Below are 24,439 nucleotides of genomic sequence, written 5' to 3'. Positions count from 1 at the left end.
TTGTTTCAATGTAGCAAAAGGAATACTGCTAAGAGTGTGGCTTGCTGAGGACTATTTGAAGTCACAATTAATCAAAAGAATAGCAACAAAATCCAACACCAGAACTGAAAAGGGAGGCAAGCAGGCACATGGGAATTAAAATATTGTGTTGAGATTTGTAAGGCAAAGAAAATAGCAGGGCAACAATTCAAAGATTTGATGCTATATCAGAGGCATTTGGAGAAAAATAAAAAAAGGGCAAATTTGACAAGCGTGGCAAGTAGAAAATAAATATCTGAGGAAGAATGTAGGTTAAGAAATAAAGAAAAGGTTTGTACTCTAGTCTTTGAGTAGTCTCTCCAAGGGAAATGAACACATTTTTGTTCTTTGGATTCTTTTTTCTCCAAAGGAATGATTTTAATATTTTGATCTCTTATTTCTTCCGTCTCCTCCTGGGCTTGTCCTAGCCTGATGGTTCTTGACACCTAGTGGCTTTTAATTTCTTTCTTGTTCTGGAAAATCTACCTTCTCAAAGTCAAACATTTTTTGCATGATCAGTCTGCAAAATCAAAGTTCATGATGCTCGTACATGAAACCTGAGGCTGTTGGTTCAAAAATATTTTGTGCTATTCCTCATCCTTTTCCAATTCCTTTGTAGGGGTCAGAAGGCAAGCAAATAAGTTTTATAGCTGAGTGGACTCTTCATCTTTTGAACTACATAACTGTTTCTGTTGTGTCTCAGGAAGGTATTTTAGATACATTTTAGATTAGGGCCTACCTTCTAGTCGGTAGCTATTTTGGAGATTGGTGCAGTATCCTCATGGTTAAAGCAATTTTCATTGCGTAGAATTAAATTCACAGGGTTGTGATCAAGCCTATACCATTCAGACATGAAGACACTTCAATATAAGCCTGATTTTAGTCTTCTAACTTTGTGAGACTCCACAAATCCCAGCACAAGAGAGAGGTGGTGCTACTGGAGAGAGTCCAATGAAGAACGTCTAAGATAACTAAGGAACCAGAGCATCTCTCATGAGGAAAGACTGAGAGAACTGGGACTGTTTGGCCCAGAGGAGGGAAGGCTCGGGGGTGATCTCATTAATGTAAAATACCTGAAGGGAGGGTGTAAAGAAGACTGAGCCAGGCTCTTTTCAGTGTTGCCCAGTGAGAGGAAAAGAGGAGTTTCTGTCTAAGCATAAGAAACACATGTTTACGTGTGTGTGTGTATACATATATATGTATGTTGGGGGTTTTTTTTGTTTGTCTTTTTTTTTTTTTTTTTTTTTACTGTGAGGATGCTGAGCACTGGCATTTCCCAGGCTGGTTGTGGAGTGTCCATCATCCTTGGAGATATTCAAAAGCTATCTGGACATGGTCACAGACAACCTGCTTTACTTGGCCCTGTTTGGGTTGGACAAGATGACCTCCAGAGGTCACTTCCAACCTCAATCAGTTTGTGATTCTGTGTTGTCCTTAATGGAGGAATGTGCTAGGTGTGCCCTACCATAGCTGTGTGATGATGATGGAGAAAAGGTGTGACTTCTGGGATGTGGAGTATAATTTCTAGTAAGTTTCCCTGTGGATAAAATACCCATAGGCAGTTCCTGGTGATGAGGGTGTGCTGGGCTGCAAGCATGAGACAGATGTTGCTAAAGTGTGGGGAAATGCTTGAGGATTGCAGAGATTTTTTTTTTAGACTTAACAAGTTTAAGCCTTTAGCATAATTGAGATAATAACTAAATTAGACAGGCCATTTCGAAGTTATGGGATTTAGGAAAACTGTTGGGTTTCATGTTTCCACCTACAACACCAACCAATTGTGCTGGTCTATAAAAAGCAATGTTCCTAGACATGTATTGCTCAATCAGAATTAGCACAGTGGAGACTGGGGGGGGAATGGGTTAATATAACAAAAGTTTTTAGCAACTTGGTACTCTGTGAGAGGGTTATCTATCCATAGAAATTCCTTGGCACCACAGATCTTATCTGAAACATCACACTTCATAGAGTTCAGTAAGAGTCAATTTTTGTTTGTATGTACTTTGGGGGATCTTTTTTGGACAGAACATATTTCCTTCTGTTCAGTCAGTTTTCTTCTTTGAAGAATCCTACACTCACGGAGCATGGCCTCTATCAATTCCAGTGTGTGTGTGTTTATGTATTTTCTTTCCTTCAAATGAATGTTTCCCTTGTTTGGCTTTTTTTTATCGTTGTTGGAGGGGGTGGGGTGTTTTGTTTTGTGGTGGGTTTTTTTTTGTGGTGGTGTGGTTTTGTTGTTGTTGGGCAGTCATGAATACCCTAGAAATAATCAAACTCTAAAGCTATTTTGTTTTCAATATATTATTGGTGGGAAGGAAATCTGGTGGAAAGAGAAAGCGATTTCTTCCTTCCAGTCAGAGGAAATATAACTGCCACCTTGTCTCACTTTTTTGGGCTGGTGGAAGTAAAATCTTCCTAGTAAATGAGTTGTCTAATCTGAGTTGCCAGCTGGAATACCTTCAAAGGATTTTGGGTTGTTGGTTTAGGACTGCTATTTGCGCTTTCATCTTTGTTTTAATTTTATTATATATTTGTCTAGGGATTGGAATTAGTGAGTTCTTGTCTTCTCTTTTACAACATCACGCTTCTCTACAAGGCATTCAATCTCTTTAATGCATCTCACCTTATTTGAAAAACTACAGGAAAAATTAACCTGAACTAATGTAGAATATGGAAAGATGCCAGTTTGATCATGGTCAGAACATAGTTGTAGAATACAAATCCATGCCGAAAATTATCATTTTGGAGCTCTTCATCTGATGAGGCCCTTTACTACTGCAATGTTATGTCTCATGAAAAAGCTTTTCTTCACTCAAGCTGCTCAAAGAGGAGATAGATGTTTTTGGATAAATCCGAATTGAACCATTGAGCCCTGGATCTGTAAGTCCCTGTTGTATGAATTAATAGTTCATCACCAAGTGGTTCTCTTTTTGTATTGTTTGTATTATCATATAGAATATGGGGCCAATATCCTTTAATGTAGGAAATTTAGGTACTTGGAAAACAGCCAATATTAGAGTTCAACTTGAATGGGGGAAAAAACAACCCAACATACAAAAAACACGCACACACCAAAAAAAACCCCCAAAACAACAACAATAAAAAATTATGAGATGGGAATTAGCAGTAGTTTTCTGCTACCTAATGGGCGTTGCAGTGATAGGAAGAGATGAAATGGTCCTTGGTCATGTCCTTGCTAGACATGAGGGAGAAATTGTTCCTTGTGAGAGGGTTGCAACCCAGGGGTAGGACCCAGGGAGGTACTGGAATCTCCATCCCCAGAAATACTCAAAACTTGACTAGACAAAGGTCCTGAGCAATCTAATCTACCTGTCAGGTTAGCCCTCCTCCCTTTGAGTAGGAGGTTGAAGTAGAGACTCCTGAGGTCCTTTCCACCCTAATTTTTTTTCTGTGATCCTTTGAACTGTGGCAAAATATAAACGTTTCAAAGTTGTTATGGCCTTTCCATAAAAGATGCTTTATTCCATTTTCAAAACCTGTGCTGAAGTGTTTAGAGGGGTTCTGAAACTGCTGTAGATTTCCCAATAGATGCTCAAATCCCACTGTGAAAGAGATGAAAATCATCCCAAAACACCTGAATTCCTTCCCTGTCAAATGCACAGCTGGTGGCATCCCCTGTTGTGGATCCTAATGCTGGGTTGTACCCAGCTGTCTCCAGATGCAACTGGACAGTGGAGTTACTCAAGTAACACAGGTTTAGGAAGCTCTGCTTTGCCACACAATCATGAAATCAAAACCAGACATACCAAGCTTTTGGGGAAAGTTTTGGTATCTAAAACAGTCAAAATTACTTTTGACTGTAATCTTGAGTTCTCTTCTGAAAGAATATTTTTTTTTTTCAGTGGAAGAATTATTTCTTAGAAAGCATTTATGCTAATAATTCAGCTCCCAGAAGAAGCCCAGGTCTTACCTTTATCCTTAGCTACATAGAACTGAGATATAATTGAGATGATTTTAATTTTCTTCTCTCTCACTTCCTTATAAAATAAGAGTTCCTTAGATAAAACTGCACTATGGAAATGATGAGCCTGGTGACAGAGTTGAAATAGCTGTGTGTTGTGTGTGCTCAAGGTTCTAGGATAACTGTAAACAGGGAAGAGGAGAGGTGCTCCATGGTGTAGTATCCTGATTCAGTGGGAATCTGTGGAAATGGCTTTACTGCAGCTATTAGTTTGTGGTGTATGATATAAGAATCTGTAGCTCAAATCCTACTTCACCTTTCAAATTATATTCTTTCTGCTGCAAAATTCACAGGTTCTGTTAGTCTGTTTTGAACCTATCAGTAACTCTAGCACCAAAGTAAAGTTCATGGAAAGGGATTATACACCATCATTGTAGACTGGCTGCTGTTTGATGAAAGCAATGATGAATGTCATCAGAAGTTGATTAAAGGAAATGTTGGTTTTCATACGCAGAATCATAGAATCATCTAGATTGGAAGGAACCTTTAAGATCATTGAGTCCAACCGTCAACCTAACACTGCCAGGTTCACCACTAAATCATGTTCCTCAGTACCATGTCTACGCGTCTTTTAAATACCTCCATGGATGGTGATTCCACCACTGCCCTGGGAAGCCTGTTCTGATGTTTGATAGCCTTTTTGGTGAAGAAATTTTTCCTAATATCCGTCCTGAACCTCCTGTACAACTTGAGGCCATTTCTCCTTGTCCTATAGCTTGTTATTTAGGAGAAGAGACCAACCCTTACCTCTCTACAACCTCCTTTGAGAGAGCTGTGGAGAGCATTACGGTCTCCCCTCAGCCTCCCTTTCTCCCGGGTGAACAACCCCAGTTCCCTCAGCTGCTGCTCGTGAGACTTGTGCTCTAGACCCCTCAACAGCTTCGTTGTCCTTCTCTGTCTTTCATATGGTGTGATTTGAAAGGATACATTATGTTAATGTTTTTTCTTTCTCTGGGATGATGTTTTGTGAATTGTTGAAAGCAGTGCTAAAGAGGCAGACAAATTAATGGGGTAGAGATTCTAATCTAAACCTGCCAGATTAGAAACACCAGTAAGATAAAAGAACAAAAGAGAAATGTTTTTTGTTGTTTGTTTGTTTGTTTGTTTTTGTAGTGCACTTAGATTAAGTATAATTCTGATTTAATGTAAAATTCAGTTTACTGGAAATATTTGTTAATACTTTAAAATGAACTTTTGCCTACTTAAATCTATGCCTGCACTGTATCATTGATACCAGCTGAGAGCTAACTATCTGTGATGGTGGCAACTGCACTATTCCTTCCAAACTGGAGTCCTGTAAGGAGTTTTTAATTCCTTTTTCTTTCTGCCAGATAGCAAGTAGGTTTTTAGAATGATACATAAATCTTTCATTTAAAATATGAAATTATAATGCCATCCATAAATTTCCCTTTTAATGCCCTTTTGAATGCTTACTTAGCTACTTGCAATCAGGATTCTATTTAATTTTATCAGAATTTATTCATTCATTGTACTACTGACCACAAGATTGTTAAAAGCACAAAGTATATGTGGAGGAAAGAAAGAAACGTTTGAGCACCTGCAAGCATATTTCACCTCACAGCCTTATTGTCCATCTCCTCACAGGGGATTCTTATCTGAGATTACACAATTGTAAGAAAAATGGAGAAGTTTAATGTTTACATTGGATCTAGTGTTCAAGGTTAGACACCTTGCAGAATTTCAGGACTACCACTGATGTTATTTAGCAATTAGAGAAGGGAGATGATAATTTGTTTAGTGAGACAGCACTTCCTTCTGGACTTGGAGGACTTTTGGGAGTCTTGCATTCCATCTCATGGCAGTCCAAAACACTGAAAAAGCTAAAGATACCTTTAAATGTCCCTATTCCTTCCCAGCTGATTCTGTGGAATGGAAGTCATGTTCAAACAGAAGTAGCAGAAGAATGGAGTTACAATAGCTATGGTTTTGTTGTGGTGTTTTGGTTTTAGTGTTTGTTTTGGTTTTTTTTTTCTGAAAACATCACCTTTTTTTTTTCTCATTTGTTAAAAAAAAAAAAAAAGAATACTTTGGCTCCTAATAAATCATAGTCTTGGCATAAGTGTTTTTCATGTGCACTCTGGAAAATCTCCATAACTTGTGGTTATTTAAAATGCATTAAAAATCCCAAACAAGTGTATATTACATTATTTCATAATATTTTTCACGTCTCTATACCAAGGGCTTCCAGCCACATCACAGAGGTAGCAGAATTATCCTCTATTCATGATGATGCTGTACAATTAGACTGTTCCAAGTATATGTTTGGCTGCTACTTGTGCTCAAGCCTGGTTTGCTTGCAATAAAGCTGGGAGAATTTGGTGTATAAAAGTGTTTTGTCTGAAGGACACTTATTAGTTACTATTATAAGTAGTGTTGAGTCACTTAATATCATGCATTTTTAATGTAATACTAATCTTACAAAAGGACTGTTTTTCAAAATACAGGAAACTGGACAGTGGTGACTACTCTATATAGTAGCATCTTGTGTTCAAACTGAATTTACTTCTAGTAGCAAACCTGTATTGTTTATGTCGGGGATATTTTGCTTAAACCAAAGGGTAGGTTAATGAAGAGAACTTTGTCACCCCAGTAACGGATGGAAGGAAATTCAGCAGTGTGAGCAACTTTCAGATGTTGCTGTTCAAACTTTTTGTTTTGTTTTGGAGTGGGGTTTTTTTGTTTCATAACAGCAATTGCAGTTGGTTATCTTAGAACTATGGACTTCAATATTTCCATCTCTGTCCATTATTGAATGAATGAAAACCTTTCAGTGTTTCAGGCTTACTGTGAAACTGGTCTGATGCTATTCATTATAAACCCCACCTGGTCTTTCAGGGTGGTGATATGTGTGGCCTGGGCATTGCCTCTTAGAGAAGTTTGACTGAACAGTTTAGTCATTCCTCAGACTGAGGGTAGTGAAAAATTATTCTTTTTGCAGATGATAAAAATGTGTCTGATCTTTACTTTAAAAGTCTTACTGAAGTATATTTTGGTGAAAAGGACTTGATATTTATCATGAAGTGGCCTTTGTGTCATGTTTGATAGCCATTAAGATCTGCTAAGGTTGGCTGAGTTACAAGCTTTTGAGAAATTCTTGTTCACTATACTTGGTGGATACTTACAAGAGCTGGAAAGCTCATTTCCCTCTGAGTCCTGCCAACACAGAGCCCTGCTTCAGCCAAGAGCTGGCAGGACCTTCCTATATTTGCAGTTCTAAAATTGTGGCCCAGACCAGAGTTGGGGGTGAGACTGGAGATGAGAACAGGAAGATGGGCGCAAAAGCCCCACTGCACAGTCCAGGACCAAGATGCAGGGAAGGGAAGGGTCCCTAATTTCAGTGCAGAATGTGTAGAAATGCACTGCGCAGGAGGAGCAAGTGATCCCAGGAGCAGAGCACTGAACTGGGTTGTGGGAGACAGACAGGATATATTCTTCATTCTCCTGCACAGCCTTGATGTGTCCTGCCATTGTGAGTCATTTTCCCATTGTAAATTTATGTCAGTCATGCTGATGCCTTCTTTGTGACGTACTTATAGATGTTACAAAGTGAAATACCAAATAAGCTGAGTGTTGGTAAATATTATGCATTTTAGGGAAGTCAGATGGGAACTGGCAGGAGGAAGAGAGAAAGCTGGGAGGTGACTTGGAGATGCTAACAAAGAAACTGCTGGAGAGAGGAAAGAAAGATGTGGAACAAGTGGCAAAAAAAAAAAAAAAAGATACTTGACACATGAGAATCCAAATCCAATAGCAAATTATGTTAAGAGTTTCATCAAGTCAAGACTAGCATGTGTATTTAGAGAGCTGTAATATATGTGGTCATCTTCCAGAGTAGAATGAAGGAGGTTTTATGAAGATTTCATTGTCTGACTGCAGTGGTGTGTAGAACTTGAGAAGAAGGGCCACTTATTTGGACATCAGTGAAGAACATCATGAAGTGGCACATGGGAAACTACTAGAGAAGCTAGAGAAGATCATGGTGAACAGAGAAATAAAGAACTGACTTCAAATTCCGGAGACTTGTACTGGAGGGGAAACTATCCAGGGGATTTTTCTCAAGTAGATATTTATGAAAGTTCACAAGAGACAAAGTAAAAATATGGTTTGTTCAATACAGTACAGAAATATAAAAGATGCAGTTGCTGTAGAGGAAGGCTGGCATGTTATACAGGAAGGAGAACACAGTCTGGAGGATTAAAGTAAAATGTGGATGGGCATGTGGAAGGAGAGTATCTGCTTCTTTAAAGGTATCTGGTCAAAGGAACCATAAACAAGAACGTACAAAGACAAATCTGATGGACAAAAGATAAGCAAGGCAGTGATAAGAACAAATCTGGTCAGTTACTCTAATTGGTAAAGATATGTGGAGTGTAAGGATGTTGGGTTTGTCCAGTAAGATTATATGACTAAGGACCTTGCTAGATTGGGGTGATAAGGAAGGGGTGGGAGGCAAAGACCTGGAGACAAAAAACCTGAGCAATGAGCATAACAAAGACAATAACAGACAGAAACCTACTCAGTCCCATTAACTGATGCGCTATCAAGAAACTGCAGGCAAACTTGGACTTTGCACCTGAAAAGTATGTAAACCTTAGGGCCCTAGCACCTGTGGTTCAAGGGGCCATAGCTCTCTGGATCTTGGTGGATCTTACGACTTTGTACCTGGAGTGTCAGCTACTGGGGGAACCAGCATGAGTGGACTGGGTGTCAGACTAGAGTCAGAGCAGAGCTGTAGGTGCCCCTGGCCTGTGGTGTCAGCAGCTGGAGTGAGTGGCATCTCAGTGCCAGCTAATGCAGTGGGAATGGTGTGTGTCCCAGAAACCACATTACTGAAGGGGTGAGGGGCTCAGCACCAGTGGCTGGAGTGGGATGGCAGGTCACAGCCTGTGTGCCTGGTGCTGGCTGCTGGGGGACAAGTGTCTTGTATCTTCCCCAAGTGGGTGTATGTGGGGTGTTCATGTGTATTCACCAGCAAACTTCAAGCTGGGCACCTTGGATCAGGGCAGGCGGGGCCCCATGAGTGTGGGGTACCTATTGGATGAGCATACGGGAGCTGCATGTTTGCAGTGAGTATCAAGGTGGACCAGCCAGAGAGTGGGGGACCTCTGGGATGGATCAGAGGGCTGGGAACTGGGCAGGGGTGCCAGGCAGCAGAGGAGCTGGTACTTGAGGGGTCCATGAATGTGCAGATCCCAGAAAGCTGTGAATACAGAGTGGGGGGAGTGTGTCTGTGTGCTTTCACTTGTGACCTCCTGTCTCTGCTAGCTGAAAAGCAGAAAGGCAGTTGGGTGTTTGCATTTATCCTATGCAAGTCCTGTGTGCGGGCAGTGTTGAAGGCAGCACCGTGGCTGCGACAGTCTGTGTGACCAGCCGTGTCAGTGTTGTGTGTGTGCCTTTGGGACACATACTTAGCTACTGGATAAACATGCAAATGGGAAAGCAGCAGATGTGTACTAACCAAAAATCCAATCCTTAGGAATATGCAAATGAAGGACACTAGAGTAATAAATACTTCATTAGATCAACTGAATATTTACTACACCACTGTCCTCTATTTGTGTCTTCCAATGATTGGATATGTGCTGGATAAGGACATCTAAAAAAAAAAAATAAATCTATCTTAGGAGGAAATTTGTCTCAAAATTTTAGAGGCTTGTAAGTCTTGAGGGTCAGTTACCTGGTAGTGGAGATTCATCAGTGGAAAATGTAACACTACTTCTCGAACAAACAGGTTGTATGAAACTTCACGTGGGGGACTAGTTTCACAGTATAACTAAAAACACATTAAAGGAGTGTAAGAAACTAAGAATAAAAAAGTGAACAAATCAGGAGTACCAAAGATGAAGATAAATAAACAGAGATTAACTAGGTCATTAGATGATGCAACAGTATAGTAATTAAACAGAAGTATCACAATGGAAGATAATAGATAAAATGTTTGATAGCTCAGAAATCTGGTAGTTTCTTTCTATCAATACTTTTACCTGGACTGGAGAAGCTTTGTTTCAGAGAGATTCTAGCAAGACTGAAAAGTGTAAATGCTTTTGTATTGCAGCAGTGTAAAAACCAGAAAATAACTTCGTGCTATTAACGTTTGGCAGAGTTCCCATTGTGGGTGGTTTTATGTGCCAGAATTCTTAAACAAAGGACTAAAAAAAGAACTTAAAAATCTTTGGTGAAAATATAGTGTCAAGATTGCTCCCAGTGTATGTACAGCAGGAAGATAACCATGGTGTTTATGGTTGCAGGACTAAGTGCCCAAAGGGTAGGAATACTGATTGGATTGTGCCTCCCCATCTTTCCAAACCTCTTTTTGGCTCTTTCTCTTTCCATTTTGTCCTCCCCAGCTCTTGTCCCTCTTTCCTCTCCTTCTCCTGACATCTAATTTCTACTTCCAGAATTTTTTTCAGATTTTACTCTGATTTTAAAATATAAAACCCAGAGAGAAGGACCAGACCCAGTCTCCTGTTCCTACTGTGTCCTTTCCAGGACACAGAACCAGGCTGCCTTTTTTGATCTCGTAAACCTTGACTTTGTTGGCTGGAGACTGGCTCTGTTTCCACAGAAATTCCTCCCCTGGCCACTGTGGTAATGGTTTGGGGGGATAAAGCCTTCTCTGTGAATTGGACTTGAAGGCCTCTAAACTTTGTGCCTTCAACTACTGCTCAGTGTGATAAAGAAACCCAGGAGAACAGTGGTGGTGCTGCTGGATATGATTTTAGTTTTTTTCATAATGACGTGGCCAGTAATATTCAGTATTCCAAATGCTCAATCCTGAAATCTGTCTCCAAACAGGACAGTTTGAAAAGAAGATTAAAGGAGAAGAATCATGCTGAGACATTGCAGGTCTATCTGGTTGTGGAGGACAATGTTTTGATTAGTACAAGGAGGGGGACTTGATTTCAGTGGGTACATTTGATATCGTCGTCACTGCTTATCACTCACATGTCCTGCTATGGTTTCCCTTTTCAAGGATGGAAGAAATATACTGAGCTCAGCTGAGTTGTTAAAAACTAGAAGTCTAGTGTTGTTTGAGGTATATCAGGGCTAACAGATGTATCCCTTTAAGGTTGGCAGATATGACCTGTGGGAGATCTGTGCCCTTCTGGAAGAGCAGCTGAGGACCAGGCAGGATACCCTGCCCTTTGCATCACAGAACCGTTGCTTGCTGTTGCAGGAACATGTACAAACAATGTGGGTTTCCCTCAGTGCCGAAGAATGAATTTGCTGTGTGTGTGATCCGTGCAAAGTATATAAGGTTTAATTAATACTGCATTAATACTATAGTACTAACTAGTGCTAAACACCAGATATAGTCTAGCCTTTAAAAGAATATTGTATTAGGTCAACCACTCTGACCTATTCATTAAGAACTCTTGTGCTCAAGGAAGGGAATATTTTGAACTCTTACTAAATTCAAAACATAAGTACTTTGTGTCGCTGAAGTTTTAAGAATTCTGAAGAGAAGTTTGGAAACAGATTTGCTTAATGTATACTTAAAAACCCCAAACAGTTCTCTTCCTTCAGCACCCCTTACAAATAATAAATTATACATATGTATATGTACCTTCTTCCTTGAGACTATCCAAGTATTCTTTACAGTAGTGCTTTAAACCTTGCAGTGGCCATTTGAGCCCAGATATTGCTGACATCTTAGGAACCAATTAAGACACTTGCCAAAAATCATGAAGCCCTCAATATAACAGTAAACAGAACCCAGTTCTCCTGACTTTTATGGTGTGATCAGCTGCCTCTGTCACCATCTTGCTTTTGTCTTGCCCCATTTTCAAAAGCCCCAACTTGGCTCCAGGGAACTCTTTTCCCCTTCTTGTTACTGCATGAGAGCCATTGCTTCTTGGTCCCTCCTCTGGACTTCTGGTCATGGTCTGCCCCACCACATACATGGCATCTCCCCCTTTTTTTTGTTTCCCATTCCAAGTACTCTCAGATGCTCTTATGTGCTGTAAATCAGAGGTGAACTTGTTGCACAGGTGAATTTGAACAGAGCTATCTCACCAGCGCTGAAGCTGGGCGTACAGGCCCTGAACAGGGCAGCTGTGGTCAGTGACTTTCTGTCATCTTCTTAAAAACTTGATCACTGTTTTATCCAGGTGTGTGCCTGGCAGCCTGTGCAACACAAGATGTTTTTCATACCATGCTGCCAAATCCTTTTTTTTTTTTTAATACTGTGTGCAATGTTACAATTCTTATATTTTCTAATGTCAGTTCACTACTACCTCATTCTCTGTTGCTGTTCGTCATCCAGATAGCGAGTTGAGAGATGCTGCTGACTTTTCCCATCTCATCTGCTTCCTGCTCTGCTCGTTGCAACCCTTCCAGCTACCTGGAGGTAGTCCTGTTCTCCAGCAGTAACAGCAGCAGTGAGTGCTGGGGGCTGTGAGGAACTGTGAAGAAGGGTGCAGGAGATGGTGCTGATGTCTGTATGTAGGTGGGGAAGTGCAGCTAATATGGCTGCGCCCTCAACCCTTTCTTAAAGTCTCTCTGGGTTGCAAAAGTTACTGTTGCCTGTTCTTCTCTGGGCCCTTCCACATAGTGGTGTTTGGGCTTGTTTTTTCTTGGTTCCTCACAGCATCTTCTGGCCATTACTGTGTCTCATCCTTTCTGATTGAACTCTCACTCTCTCAGGATCTGACCTTGTGTGCAAACCGCATCTCACAGAGAAGAATTTGGAATTGTTATGTAGGAAATTAGTATAACAGAACTGAGTATAAGATCTTGTGGAAGGAAAAAATTTTCTTCTGTAAAATCTGCAAAGTTTCCTACTCTCACTCAGTCTTTTCTAGATTTTGCTCACTCACACCCATATACTCACAAGCATCAATTTGTGTGCCTGATGGTCACTGATGACCAGTATCACTTGTGTGCAATGCAGAAGACAAGGGAAACTGGCCATCCTGGCTCATAGGTTCTCATTCATGGGTGCCAATAGACTCATCTGGGACCTGCCATTGACTCTCTTTAGGAAGGGGTGCTGTTTGGGATCTTTTGCATCATTATTTTGTCTCCTTTATAAGTCTTAGGTAAAATTATTTAATTTCACAGTTCTCTTGTTTTCCTTGTCTGTGTATTTTAAGGCTCCAGGTCTCGTCTCCCTTTCCTTGACACCTTATTTTAGGTCATTTTGTTCCTTTTCGTTCATTTGGATTAAATCCCCATATAGGGTGCTCTGTAGCCATTAACACAAACTTTTCCTGTTAGTCCTTCTTTAGTATTTTCTTTGTGTGTTTTCACATTGCACACACTTATATTCATACTTCCTTCATACTAATCTTATTTTTTTTTTTTCAAATCTCTACACATCAAAAGAAAGAAAATAAGTCGATACATGTAAAGTTCTGTGAATTACAGAAAGAAAAAATTCAAATTAGTTACAGGTAATGAACTAAAACTATTGATATAATATTCACAAGAAGTGAGAAAGCAAAATTGTTGCTGGTTTTGTTGTTTGGGGCTTTTTTTTTTTTTGCATAGAATTATTGGCAGACAATCGTTTGGCACGTTATCAGGTACTACTTGTAAGTGCACACTTAGCATCCAATTGTCTGTGCTGTTCTGGTAACCTTATTAAGGGGAAAATATGACTGAGATTGTAGAACTACAGTAAAGGGCATAAAGTGGCTGGAACATAGATTACAAGTCAAGGGAGAAAAAAGAACAAGCTTTTGCATGTCTATTTAGGAAAGAGTTGGGGGGCACGGAGGGTGTGGGATCCCACTGTGTGCCTGGACCCTGAAGAGAAACACAAATATAAAACAAAATGAGTGCAAAGAGTGTAAGGCAGGGTCAAATGCTCTTCCTGGTACTGCTGAGTAAGAAAATCAATGGGACTTGTCCTGAGGTCAAATAATATCAGCAGAATCTGCAGAATTAACATTTTGCCCATCATATATGTGGTTATAGGTTAAAAATAGTCCAAGCACAGCACACTTTGGGCAGATGGATTTTATTTTTTTTTTTTTAAATAGGATTTGAAGTTAAAATCTTCTAAGCTCAGAAATGCCTGCTGAGAATTAGGAGACAAACAAAAATATTTTCCTGCCCTACTTTCCCTGCTCAGCCATTCCTGTGCAGACACATGAAAAACAGAAAGCTGTGGAGAAGCATACTGGTTTCATAAAAAATGCTTACAGATACAGTATGTCTACTAGTTCCTGTGCTCCAATCCACTCCTGCCTCTTTTGTAGCTTTCAGCTGCTCTTTAAAATATGTGAAGGGTTTTCATTTTCTGTCTGTGCAGTTGAGATCAAGGGTGGTGAGAGTAGAGGGTTGTTAGTTATTTAGCCATGTTACTGAGCAAATTCTTTCCCACCTGTGCTACAAGCTGGGTAGATTCTGTGGTGGAGATTTTCTTCTATCACATGTTCTTGGGGTGGAGTTTCTTCCTTCCCCCCATATAGAGAATTGCAGGTCTTAAACAATGACTAATCCTGAGAACGCTGTGAAAGGTTGGGACCAGACGTGGAGAGGTTCACTCCACACCAGATCTGGCTCTTCTGTCATGGCAGGTATGCTGAATACAACCTGTCCCCAACCTGTGTTTGTTGTGGTGAACTCTGGAAGCCAAAAGCAATGTTTTCATTGTTCCTTTCGTAGCTCATCCATTCTGCAGCAGGGAACTTCCGTGATATCTAGACAGTTCTGCCTCCTATGGCTTGGAGACAGTACCACAGTGGTGGCTGAGCCTCCAGCCGCTGAAAATATGGGAATTGTGTCTGAGTACAACAACCAGAGGTGGAGGGGGTGATTTGCCTCACTTCTGTGTTTTAAAAAGCATAGCTCTAATGATTTAATTTCCTGGCAAATTTGACATTGAATTTTTCAAACATCAAGAAAACAGCAATTAAATAGTTAATCCTAAAACATAACCTTGAATAGGAAAGTCATCTCTATACTTAACTCTGATCAAGTATAGTTTCTTCTATTAATTTGAGAAATGGCTGAAATTTAGGTCAGCTCTGTATAACTCTGTACAGTAGCGTTGTGGGTCTGACTTTAGATTGAGAAAATCTGTCCTTTGTTTCGGCACTGCTTTATATATTTAGCCTCAGGAGCAAGTTGTAGCTTGCTACTGTGTAAGAATATCATGGATGTTTGGAACAGACACTTGTAGCTCAGTGCTAACATCTTATGGAGCTTCGGAGTGGAGATGTGCTAAGGACGAAGTAAGGACAGAACTGTGACTCACAGTTGCTGGAAAAAAATGTAGAGCAACTTGAAGACTGATTAGTTGTAACCATTGGATGATCAATCCATCTTCACATTGTGCATCTTAAACTCCTATTCTTGTCTGGGCTGTCTGGAGTGGCTGCAGGCAGTATGTTGGATGTATATTGGAGTTCTTTCCTGTATAGGGAGTAAACACAAAACACTTTAGTCGCACTTAAGATGTCACATGGGACTGAAGTTGCACATAGTTGCTTTGCTGAGAAAATGCACTTGGTATTAGCAGCCCAGTGTGGTAGGTTAATGCATGCTTCAGCTGGTGGTCTGTGTTTTCTTGAAAACACCGGTAAGCAGAGTGGCAGCAGGTCTGAGAGTGATGAGTCTGCTTTTTCTTTTCTTGTTTTAACTTCTTAGTTTATTTATTTTTTTATTTAGTTGGCAGAAGGTCTGCAACATTTTAGGTAACCTGAAGATGTGTTAAGGATGCATTAGTCAGGCTAATAAAAGAAAGTTGTGGTGAAAGAATCTTTGAATAACAAAAGCATGAGTTAATCATTCAGCACAACTGGTAATCTTGGTAGTCCCTTATTAGGGCAACTCTGCTGGGGAAATGAAATCTTCACAAAGTCCTTTTGTGCGGTTTTGTGGCCCTGAATTGTATATGATTTATGGAGGTGCTCGAGCATGATCAGAGAAGGATAACAAAGCTGGTGAAGGGTCTAGAGCACAAGTCTTATGAGGAGCGGCTGAAGGAACTGGGGTGGTTTAGCCTGGAGAAAAGAAGGCTGAGGGGAGACATTATTGCTCTCTAGACTATCTGAAAGGAGGTTGTAGAGAGCTGAGGGTCTTTCTCTTCTCCCAGGTAACAAGGGATGAAACAAGAGGAAATGGCCTCAAGGTGCGCCAGGAGGTTTAGGATGGATATTAGGAAAAATTTCCTCACTGAAAGGGTTATCAAACGTTGGAATAGGATGCACAGGGAAGTGGTTGAGTCACCATCCCTGGAGGTATTTGAAAGATGTGGTATTTGAAAGTAGCGCTGAGGGATATGGTTTAGTGGTAACTTGGCAATGCTAGGTTAACAGTTGGACTTGATGATGTTAAAGGTCTCTTCCAACCATAACAATTCTATGATTCTGTGATTGCCCAGATACAGAACTCAATAAATTAAACATTGAAATTAAAGCTTAAGATATGCTTTTATGTTGCGAATTTATCATTTTCTAGCTTGATGTACTTTCACAGATTAAGAGAATTCATGGAGATGCTATTAGCAAATGCAGCCGACCTGGAAAAGTCATTAGGTGAGCAGTAGACCAAGAAAAAAAAGTGCAAATGAAGGAGGAGAAAGCACTGACCTTCCAAAAAGCAGAATCTGATCTAGCACAAGTTGTACAGGGTAGGGCACTGACAGTCAATACTTCTAACATGCTCAAAGGCGAACTTAGGTCATCATTAAAACAGTGTGATTACAAACCTACATGATTGCTAGCTCCTCTTCAGATCCAAAGTAGGCAATTTCAGATTTAGGTGGTTAACTTCTAGGAGATGCTTAAGAGTAAGTAAGGAGCAGAAATAAAGTTAACAGATGTAACTCAATGTATGTTTTCAGGAGAGTGAATACACTGTGCTTGGGTACTTCTATAGTCTTTACAATGCAAACCTGACCTCTTTAGCATATTAAAGAGAGGCACTGACAGGCTCTATGCTGTCTATCTTTCTCAGCAGTGAAAAAGGTGACTGTTCCTCATATTACTCCTTGCCTGTACTTTTGATTCTCACTCTCTATTTTTATACCTAGGTCTCTGTTTCCATTGGTTCTGTGCCACTGTTTGGTGCTTAGCTTCCTAATTTACCCGAGTTGTGTAGACAAAAATGAAGGGAAAAGGAGGCATCAGCATCCCTTATCAGCATCATTTTGGAACACAGTGACTTTCTTGCACACCCAGAAGGACAAATGCAAAAGTCCTAGGATGTTGAGGGGAAAGAAATATGGAAAATCAACTTAAAGAGGTAAAGTGAGTGGATGACCCAGGCGAAAATGAAAGATGTAGGAGGACTGATTGAAAATGGAGTAGAAAATAACTGAATGTACTAGAGGTAGAAGATGGAAAGGAAAGAGGAGAATATTCAGTAGAAAGAGACAAGATGGAGAAAAGTATAGAAACCAAAATGAAAACAAAAGAGGAGGATAGTATAAATAAAAGATGGAAAGTTGAAGTTTAGCTGCAGCTAGTAATAGAAAAAAACCCACAAAAACTACCAACCTACAAATTGCACATATGAAACAAGTATTTAAGAAGGGGACTAGATAAACAGGAAAAGAAAATGATGGGTTTAAGAGCCAGACTACGAACAAGACGACAACACTGGCAGATTTAGAGCTACCAGTACAACTTGAATCTCCATGTAGGAGAGCTTGGGAGTCATTAATAGAGACTTGAACTGATAGGACCATCTAAGTCTAATGTTAATAGGATAAATAAAGCAATCTTTCAAGTAACTGTGGCAGAATGTACCTATTCCTCAGAAACATGGCTTACTGGTAGACCCTTCAGATTTGAGGTCTTCTTATAGGAAGTTTAAAGTTAACAATATACTAATAGAACATGAGAATGATATGTATGAAATGTTTCACATACAGGTATGAATGGGCCTCCCCCCAAAATAGGTCAAGGACTACCTGACTAATAATTTTTTTTTTTTTTTAATATAGGAAAGGAAAAGGTGACATAAAAGGTGATATAAGTGAATTTAAATTACAATCATAGAGCTCAAAAATATATGTATCAAAAAATATTAAAACCAGCAAAGAATAAAAGGTGGTATTGCAGATGTAGTGATATTGGTTATACGTTGTCTATGACAAAGTGCCATCAAGATCTGATACTATGAGCATGAAATGGGAGGACTCATGCTGTGAAAATAGTTTATTGTCACTAACACACAGAGATGTATGTGTATAAGAAATAACATAAAAGTTATAAAATGTTGGAACTATACTATCACTATACTGTGAATTACATCACAAGGTGGTTTAGTATAAAGTTAATAAAACTTCTTGGAGCAAAACCAGGTTTCTACCATCTTCTCCTTTCCAAATAAGTACCTCGGGTATTAGGATACAGGATAAGATGTCTTATATTACTGTTTACTTTGACCTAGAATGGCATAAGTTTCAATAAGGAGGTAGAGAACATCCCATGGCTTACGATGAAGGCACTTTCTAGGGAGATGAGGAAAGAAGTTTGAACTCCTTAAAGCAGAAAACAAAATTGAGTCTTCAGTTTCTGGGCAACTGCTCTGACACACTCATATACAGTTTCAAGAGGGGGACAGCTACCTTTTAACTTTGTCCCAGTTCTCAAAGAGAACTTTAAAGAGCAGTATGCAACACATATGAAGCGAAGCATGGGGTGAGGCAGTAGCCAGAGCTAGTGAAACAAATGAAGTTATAATCATCTGGGAGATGTGTTTGACTAGAGTGTGTCTCAGCCAGTTCACTGAGATGAAATTTAGTGGTGATAGCTTGAGCTGGAGAATCACAGTCTGCATAGAAAAGTGACAAAGACTGTGGCAAGACAAGAAAACATTTGGCAGCAGAAGAAACATTTACAGGCTTTGTGGTGACTTTGGAAAGGTGAAAGTTATTTTGTCAATGTCTAAGTTGTTAATGTCCTTCCATTTAAAATGATGCAGTATGTGACATTACGGTCAATAAATTACTGAAAGGATTTTGAAGTCATCAGAAAAATATAGCAGAAGACAAACAGAATGAGTCAGAGAGATATCCATCCTTAAATTTTAGACTCGAAGTGAGAAATAATTCAATGTACACTGCAACCAGGAGAAGCAAAGAAATGTATTTTCTGTGGGTCTTTGTTCTGTGTGGTTTGTCTGAATGGAGGCTTACAATGCAGATCCCTCTCCATACCCCAACCTGCCACCTGTTTTCTTTACATACTGTTTTCTAGAATAACAGCAAGTACACTGCTGCAAAGTAATTGTGACCTAAATACAAACAGGATTTTTTCTGACTCTTTAGCAGCCTTGGTTCCCATAATAGCAGTGTTTTAAGCAGTCTTAGATGCCTGGGATGCAAAAGAAAAAAATTTTCACCAGTTAGATTCATATTTTTTTTTAGAGCCTATCCAACTGAGCAATTTGGCACCATACCTATATTTCAAACAAGGGAGAGGCAAGCTGCATGTGAAAAGATGACTTGTCATCAAGTAAATCAAGCGTGGAAGATGACTTGAACATAGCAGCAAATAAGTTGGGCATAGACACAAGAAGTTTACATTACCTCAGGGGGGCGTTTTGCAGAATCTTTAGAAAGAGGGAGAATCCCATGTCTCCAGAAAATCCCATTCAGAGAATGCAGGCCATGTACTGAAAGAGACCTGGTTAAACTGCAGGGCTCTGTTTAAGGGGTTGCTTAGTGGCTGTGTTCTGATTGCAGAACGTACTCTGTCAAATTTTGGTATGTCTGAGCTCAGATTTCTAAATTGAGACAGATGGAGTCTTGTTGGGCAGGGATTCGCTGTAGGGTATGAATCCCTTTCACTCTTGCCTTTATGTTGCCTTATCATCTCTAGGTAGTGTCTTTCTGATCAGGTAGTATTTGAGACATGGGAAGTCACCAGAAACAATCTTGTACATCTCCTTCAGAGAAGAGTGGAGGGGGGGCATGACTGAAGTAGGTAGGGTGCAGAAGAATGCAGGAATCCCAAGATAGTGAAGTGAAAGATGAGGTTGGACTGAAGTAGTATTGTGAGCGTCCCCTGATATTATCAAGATGTTTTTTCCATAAATCTGATGAGTACCCATGGGCTAGAAGATGGTGCTACAGTCCGCCATCTCACTGGAAAAAACTGCATACAAGAAACTCCTCAAATTTGAGTCATTGCCTTACAGTTTATGGGTATTGTTTTCCACTGTGGTTGATGTAATCTGGTTTGTGACTGATGGCTCTTCCTCCCCTCTGCACTTGATTTAATTCTAAGTAAGGCAGACAAATTGTAGGCACCACATGCAAGCAGGCACAGAGAGAGAATCTAGGTTTTTCTAGAGAATGACACAGCTTACCTGCTTGTTAATGGCTAAACTATACGGATTCTCCAGACTTGTCTCCACCTTCTTTTGCACACAGTTTTATCAGTTTGCAGAAATGTGTGTACATTTATATGGTATGCAAGTAATCTCAGTGTTACTAAAAACTTACATGCTGACAAGAGTACATGCAAAAATCTAGAGCCTGGTCCTTGGAGCTGGTGACTTTCCACCAGTTCAGAAAGGAGCTACATCATGACATGGAGTCGTTGGATATCATATTTCAGGGATGTGAGTTACTGAAGGTGATAGTTACAAAGAAGCAAAATGTCTTTTCAGATGGCGAAATAACTTGGAGTTCTTCCATTAATATGTTGTATTTTCACACTTTCCTCATTTCTAATATGTCTTTCTCTCTCCTATTGATGTGTGAGACTCAGAAATAGCCAGAGGAAGGACTCTGCATAGTGTTCTGCAATGAAGCAAATTGAACACAGATTTATTGCTGCTCAAGCAAGTTTAGGTGATTGTAGTTAACGTTACATAAAAACATTCCTTGTGCAGCTGTGATTTGAAAATGAACTTTTCAAGGCCCTAAATACCTACAGAACCATTTCTGTGTATAATTGTGTCACTCCCAAGAGAAATATCTGCACAGAAATATTTCTGTGGCACTGCATTACACTGCTCCTAATTCAGGCATATCTGTATGTAGAACTGTTTCAAGGAAGGCTTGCATAGAAACGTGAGGACTTTTCATAGTAAAATAGTTAAATTACTACAACCTCTGGCATAGATACAGGTCAATGTATTACTATCCTGATATATACTTAATTTTCATCTGCAGGACTTGATAAAACCAGTGTATTCTTTGCTACGCCCGGATGTTTGTACTGACATTAAAGGACTTGTACCATTTAATTTAATCAAGCTAATTAAAGTGGTGCGATTTTTGTATGTCGGCAAAGCCCAATAGGCCTATGTATATAGATACTGCGTACAGGCAGTATCCAATCACTTCAGGGGTTATCAAGTTTATCAGCAAATGGATATTTGGGCCTCGTATGTTTTATCAGCTGTTTTTGCTGCAGGGATGGATTCTGATGCTGTTGCTCAACTGGATTCATATGAACCCACTAGGTACATTTTTATTTAGTGAGATTTGAAGGTGTTTCAAAATTTGATGCTTAGATGAATTTTCAAGAAATTACTGGAAAACGAAACTCTGTGGAAAAAGAAAACTAGGAAGCCCATAAGCCTCAATCCAATTGAAACTGAAATTATGTTTTTCTGTGTTTCAATTTTCGCCTTTCACTAAAAAAATCAATATTACTACAGACCAGATCCTGAGGCGTTTTCTCAATGGAAGTTTTTCCTGAATTAAAAATCAAGACCTGCAGGACTGACTCAGCATTAGCACTAAAGCTGATGGAAATCACTGAAATTATTGTGGCCATGGATTAATTTTGTATAGATTTAAAGGGACTTGGGAAACATTTAATCAGAAAAGAACAAGTTTCAGTGTATCACTTACAAACTGTGTAGTCAGCATAAACTGTATAAAGCTAACATTTTGAGATAGACTGTTACATTCATACAGTGCTACTGTAAATAAGCCAAGCTACAGTATTAATTTATAAAATGAAAACCAGAGTGGCTATTTTATGGGTGCTATAAAACTTACAAAAAGGCAAGAAGCCAGACAATCCTAGGATTTAAGATTCTGAAATTAGGAGAACAATTTTCTAAGAACCTGAGGTTTAGAAACATGTTTGATGGGAATGAAAATATTATGGAATATGTTCTAGGATGGCTCAGTTAAGCATGTGTGTGTGTTACCTCTGTTCAGTTTTACATTCTGCGGTGTTTTGCAATACTTTGGATGTGCGCAGTCTTAGCTGTCCAAGGAGAGATAAGACATGAGGAATGATGAACCTAGGTAGCATGTAACTGGTGAGGGGGACCAGGATTTGAGTGTTCATCAGCTCTTCCTTACTGGGAGACCCAACTGGAATGCACAAGAGCAGAGCCTGAATGTCTATCAGAAGTAACTCATTGGAGTCTAGGAACAGTGTGAAAGGTTCCTTGCTGGTATTAAAAACCCCTGGATGTGTGATTGGTATCTTTCATTCACATATTGTAAGTAAAATCAACTTGTGGTTAGAAAGGCATTTTTCCATGAGATGAGGTTTGTTTTCCCACCACCTCTTAGCATGGGCATTGTCCGTTTCCAGGAGAGTCTGTATCAATATGTTCCTTAAGGCAGGGCCCTAGATGTTGCTAATGTTGCTGTGGCTTTTGACCTTTTATTGGTGTGCTGTGTGTTTGTTAGAGGATTTTGTGGCTGTACATATGGCAGGTGTGGGGTAGAGATGGACTGTCTGGATGAAACTACTGTTTCATTGTCTGGAAAACTGAGGGTGTGTCCCTTCAGGCTTCTGTTTTACATGGTGACTGCAAGTTGTTTTGACATAAGGATTCATAGTTCATGAATATTAGTGCTGCTATAGCTTTTAGCAAGGAGTTTGTTTGGGTTGCTTTTGTTGATTTGTTGTTGCTGTTGTTGTTGATTTTTTGTGAGGCTGTCGGGGTGTTTTGTTCTGAATCTGTGAATATTATGATCTTGAAGGTGGGTACCTAGCCAAAAATTTGAAGCTGATTTATTTTTAAGTGTTTGGCTCCTGTTTAGACAACTGGATAAAATGGGCACATTTCCACATGTTCTAGGCACTTGGCATCTCTATCTGCCCTTCTTGGTCTGCACAGACCTACATTTATCCTACTTAAAAAGATGAGCAGGACTGGGTGGTTCCACAGCAGTATTTGCAGACACTGGGGTACTGGGCACATTAGGATAAATATGTGGGAAAATATTTGAGCCACAAAAATGGGCTGAGAATCAAATAAACCCATCAGCCAAAACATAAATAGGGTAATCCTGCTCTTAATGTTGTCTTTGATAATGGTGACCACTGATAAAAGCTGATAGACTGTTAATTGTTCTTAACAGCTGTGAGTCAGAATTAGGGCAATTGTTGTCTGGAGTTTGTGCATCAGGTACATTACAGTAAAAACCTTTTTTGGATTTATGGTGTGAGGTTATACTCTCAAAAGTCATCCTACGTGGTGAAAGGTGCCTGGGCCCACAGAGGGCAATGAAAGAGGGTTTAGCTGAATGTTTGGGTCACCCCTTCCCTTTGACAGACCAGCCCAATCCAGCGAGGATTCATTGGACGTTCCAAAAGACTTTGTGGGACTAGCCAGGAAAAAAACAACAGGGAATTACTATCAGAGAAACAGTTTCTGCACATAGGAGTAGGTGCAACATAGTTGCACCCCTGGAGGACTATGTCATAGAATACCAGGATGGAAGGGGACGTCAAGGATCATCTGGTCCAACCTTTTACGGCATTTCTGGTCCTGTGGTTTGTCTCATTAGATATGTCAGCTTAGATGACTTAGATGTATGAATGAATGCTTAAGTTTATTGCCTTTGCTGGGATTTGTGGCACTGGGTGAAACTTATTGTGGCTGCAGCACCCTCACCTCCACTGCTGCGTTTGTTCAATTTCATGGTCCTGCTTGTCAGTCCTCTATCACAAGGGTAGAGAAAAAACCTGTAACTGGAAAACAGATCATGCTGCATCTTCTCTCCAGCTGTGCTTGACACCTCGAGCCTATCTGTTGCATTGGATGAGCAACTGAAGCCCACCTTAAATGCTCGTAACTCGTGGGTGTGACTTGCAGAATTCTACCAGCCGAGATGCTGTCCGGGCACGGTGGCTGCAGCAAGGGCGAGAGGGAGCTGAGCAGGAGGAGGGTGGAAGCAGGGCAGGGGGGCCCGCAGAGGTTGGGCAGAGGGCCGGTGCTGCAGCAAGGATGAATCTCCGAGGGAGCAGAGGGGCAGGTCTCCAAGAAAGAGGTCGTCAAACGTACTGCAGCAATACACAGACGGCACCAGACCTGGCTGGAGGCCCATTTTTTTTCGGAGCCCTGCGCTGATTCAACCCTCCCAAGCGGATGTACTTTAGCACTGCCGCAGCAGGTCCAGAAGTGCAGGCGGTTTGCGGCCCTTCTCCCCCACCCCTCCACCCCCACTCCCTTCTCCTCCCCGCACCCCCGAAGCTTCAGCAGCGAAGCCGGGGCGGAGACGAGGGGCGGTGGCGGCGCGGGAGCCGCACC

At 40.3% G+C, this 24,439-nt stretch overlaps 1 protein-coding gene across 1 annotated transcript in view; it reads left to right on the top strand.

Moving 5' to 3' along the window:
- Nucleotides 1-23,035: 23,035 nt before the first annotated feature.
- Nucleotides 23,036-24,439, top strand: part of LOC104291437 (protocadherin alpha-C2-like) — a 49,609-nt gene continuing 48,205 nt past the window's right edge. Inside the window, exon 1 of the mRNA XM_009890670.1 lies at nt 23,036-23,058. The gene's annotated coding sequence lies outside the window, so the exon portion shown is untranslated. The remainder of the gene's footprint in view (nt 23,059-24,439) is intronic.

The sequence above is a fragment of the Charadrius vociferus genome, unplaced genomic scaffold (assembly GCF_000708025.1).
Source record: "Charadrius vociferus isolate BGI_N301 unplaced genomic scaffold, ASM70802v2 scaffold828, whole genome shotgun sequence".
In the NCBI taxonomy this organism is placed as follows: Eukaryota; Metazoa; Chordata; class Aves; order Charadriiformes; family Charadriidae; genus Charadrius; species Charadrius vociferus.
This window is presented reverse-complemented; position numbering and strand designations above follow the sequence as displayed.